Below are 3,830 nucleotides of genomic sequence, written 5' to 3'. Positions count from 1 at the left end.
TTATCCAAATTAAAGAAAAGAATTAGAACAGTGTAAGAGAGATACTGAGAGCTTACCTATCCCTTCCACACAGCAGGCATCTAGAATGTTTACTCTTAGGGAAATTCCCATGGGACAGGGAAAAAAATGGCTTTGTAAATCCTCCTCTTACAAGAACTGAAGTTAGGAATTTCAAGAAGCAAATGAAACCACTCCTACAAGATCCCCACCATTTAGCAGACCAATTCTTGGAACCCAGCTTTATACCTGGGCTGAAATGATGTCTGTCATGAATATCGTGTTCACAGGAGAAGTGGGGAATGATTAGGAGAGCTGTTCTTCATGCCTCTAAGTCCATTCTTTGGGTTTAATGGGTGAGCATGTTTCTCACACTGAGCGCCTAATTTCTCACTAAGTAGGAATGAGAATGATTTAGACATTGTTTATAAACAGATTTTCAGGTCACTCCAGAAATTTGATCTTTAGGGGAGGGGCCTGGAATTTTTTTAACAAGTGCCCCAAAAGTAATTCTCAATCAAGTTTGGCAAATATTCCCTTAGTCAATAGACTTAACTTGCTAGGGCTCCTAGAAACAACTAGAAATGCTGTCCTGAGCATTACAAGGTGCCAAAAGAAAAAATAATTTGAGAGTTTTAGTACAGATTCCAATTTTATTATAGGGCATATGGGAGGAGTAAAACGGGGTAGGATATATTTTGAGGGAGCAGTACCTTCTAAACTTTTAACCAGCATCCCTAAATATATGAACTTTTATGAATTATCTACCTGTACTAACGTTGTGTATGGTTATGGTTTTGTTGTTGTTGTTGTCGTTTTTGGTTTTTTGTTTTGTTTTGTTTTGGTTTTGGTTTTGAGATGGAGCCTCACTCTGTCGCCCAGGCTGGAGTGTAGTTGCGCTGTCTTGGCTCACTGCAAGCTCCGCCTCCCGGGTTCACGCCATTCTCCTGCCTCAGCCTCCCGAGTAGTTGGGACTACAGGTGCCCGCCACCTCGCCCGGCTAATTTTTTTGTATTTTAGTAGAGATGGGGTTTCACCGTGTTAGCCAGGATGGTCTTGATCTCCAGACCTCGTGATCCGCCCGCCTTGGCCCCCCAAAGTGCTGGGATTACAGGGGTGAGCCACTGCCCCCGGCCCCTGTTTTTTTGTTTTTCTTGTTTTTTGTTTTTTGGTTTTTTTTTTTTAAGACAGAGTCTCGCTCTTTCACCCAGGCTGGAATGAAGTGGCAGGATCTTGGCTCACTACAACCTTTGCCCTCCCCCCGGGTTCAAACAATTCTCCTGCCTCAGCCTCCCGAGTAACTGGGATTACAGGCACCCGCCACCATGGCTGGTTATTTTTTGTATTTTTAGTAGAGATGGGGTTTCACCATGTTGGCCAGGCTGGTCTCAAACTCCTGACCTCAGGTAATCCACCTGCCTTGGCTCCCAAAGCACTGTGTATGTTATTAAATATACCCAAAGAGGTACATTTTTAAGGATGAAAAATACCTAACTAAAAACTTTAATATTTCTTTGGATACCTAGGGGATTACCTTGAATGAGACTACATCAATTTGGAATCCACTAAATATACAGCATGAAAACCTCGTGGGCCTTCCTCACTAGTTTTTCTCTTTTTTCACTTTTTTCTGGAAAAGGGGGTGAAGATGAAGAAGGAAGTGAAAAAAGATTGTGTGAAAAACAATTTGTGCGTGTGTGTATGTATATGTACATATATATGTTAACATATGTATGTTAATTGCTGCATAACAAAAGACTACAATTTTAACTGCTTAAAACAACACCCATTTGTTTGCTCACAGTTCGGTAGCTCAGAATTCCAGGCATAGCCCTAGTGTGTTCTCTGCTCAGAGTCTCACACCTCTGAAATCAATGAATTTGACCAGGCTTCTGTCCCATCTGAGGCTCATTCCGTTTGTTGTCAGAATTCACTTTCTTGTGGTCCTAGGGCTGAGGTCCCTGTTTTCTGGCTGTCAACCGGGGACTCTTGAACTCTGGTGCCATGCCCTACCACATAGCTTTTTGACATCATGGCAGTTTGCTCCTTCAAAACCAGCAAGAGAGTTTCACATTTGAGTCTCTTTAACTTCCTCTGTCGCTGACCTTTAGACGCAGATTTAGAGGGCTCAAGTGAATATCTTAGGTCCACTGACATAATTACCCTTTTAGTTGATTAACTCAAAGTCAACCTCAATTGTATCTGCAAAATCATTTGTATCATGTAAGGCAAACAATCATATTCACAGGATTTCATCCACAGTCAAGAGGAGGGGATTATACAAGGTATACACCAGAGGGTGAAAACTTTGGGGACCATTTTAGAAGTCCGCATACTACACATAACATGGAACTGAAGTCTTTTTTTCATAATTGCTATACTTAATATTCCATAGTTTTAACTCAAGGAGCTGATGAATTAAACATAAAATGTTTCAGTGAAAGAAAAGTCCCTTGATTGAATTTTAAACAGCTCTTAAGTCTCCATTGCTAGGTTGCTTTGCACGTGCGTGCGTGTGTGTGTGTGTGTGAGAGAGAGAGAGATCGAGAGAGAGAGACAGAGAGATTTTGATTCATCTAGAAATGCATTTGCTCTGCTTATTTGTTTTGAACAGTCAGAATTTGGATATAGCCTGAAATTAAGGAAGAGTGGACCAGTTTGCCTTATCAAGTGAGCTGAAGCATTTTACTGTGCTTAATGGATGTAATTTCATATTGGGTATGAGTCAAGAGTAATGACTGATTTTTTTTTTTTCTAAGACCAGCTGAGCGGGCACAAAAGAACCAGTGGGTAGGCAAGTGTAGAAGCAAAACTGCAAATTTATTTTGGTCACCTAAGGTGTGGGGAAGAGGTCTGTCGGCCTCCGGCAAAGAAGGCCGGCAGAGTCCCCCGGTGGGGCTCTTGGATGGAATTCCTGCTGTCCTGACATCCCGACAGGAGTGAGGACTCAGGAAGGCCGCGTGGCTCACTGGCCGAGAGTGGCTTTTCTAGGAGTGGGAGGGCAATAGGCGGGGCACGGGCATGTCGGGGGGCGTTCCTTAGGTGCGACCAGGTAAATCTTGGTCCCTTTGGATTGACGTCACCTGGCGCATGCCCAGTTGATCTGCACCTTCCCAGGTGCCGGCTGCATTTTCGCGCGTGCGGGAAGAGCTGGTGGTGAAGAAGAACCCGGAAGTGCACCATCTTGCCTCTGTTCATCCAAACAGTCCAACCTTTTATTGATAATAGTGATAAAGGGGCGCCGTGGTGTGTCTGGCTACTTCCTGCTGTTAAGGGGCGTTGTTAAGGTCGGGGCCTATGGTTGGTATTTGGATGCACGGATGAAAAATAAAATAAGGCACAGTATTAGTATAGGAATGAGGAATGGAAGCATTTGTTGGAATTTGGGCAAAACCTAGAAGGATGGTCCTGGCAAGGCTGAGGAGTATGAGATAGTTAAGAAAATTTAGTCAGTTTGAGACGAGTGGGGGAAAGCCAAACTGATTTCCACTGATTGCTTTCGGTAGGGGCCCTTTTTAGCTGGGAATGAGGAACGAGTGCGCAAAGTAGTTGTTGGCCAGGCAGCAATTAAGGAGTGGAGTTTTTCGTGGAGTAGATGGCTTTCCACTTACTCCTACTACAGAGATACTGGATGGAAGGCTAGGTCCAGAGAAGGACGGCAAAACAGAATAGGTAGCCTCGCTGTTGATTAAAAAATTGTCTTACCCACTACCAGGAGAGTTACCCGCAGCTCGGCAAGGGTGATGGGGGTCCTCGAGTCTCGGCACCTTCAGTTGTCATCGTCCAGATGTAGGAGCTGGAAGGAGCTCCCAGGATCCTGGGAAAGGGGGTCA

The sequence above is a fragment of the Colobus angolensis genome, unplaced genomic scaffold, assembly GCF_000951035.1.
Source record: "Colobus angolensis palliatus isolate OR3802 unplaced genomic scaffold, Cang.pa_1.0 Scaffold330, whole genome shotgun sequence".
NCBI lineage: Eukaryota > Metazoa > Chordata > Mammalia > Primates > Cercopithecidae > Colobus > Colobus angolensis.
The sequence above is the reverse complement of the archived record's forward strand: the minus strand, read 5'-3'. Positions refer to the sequence as shown.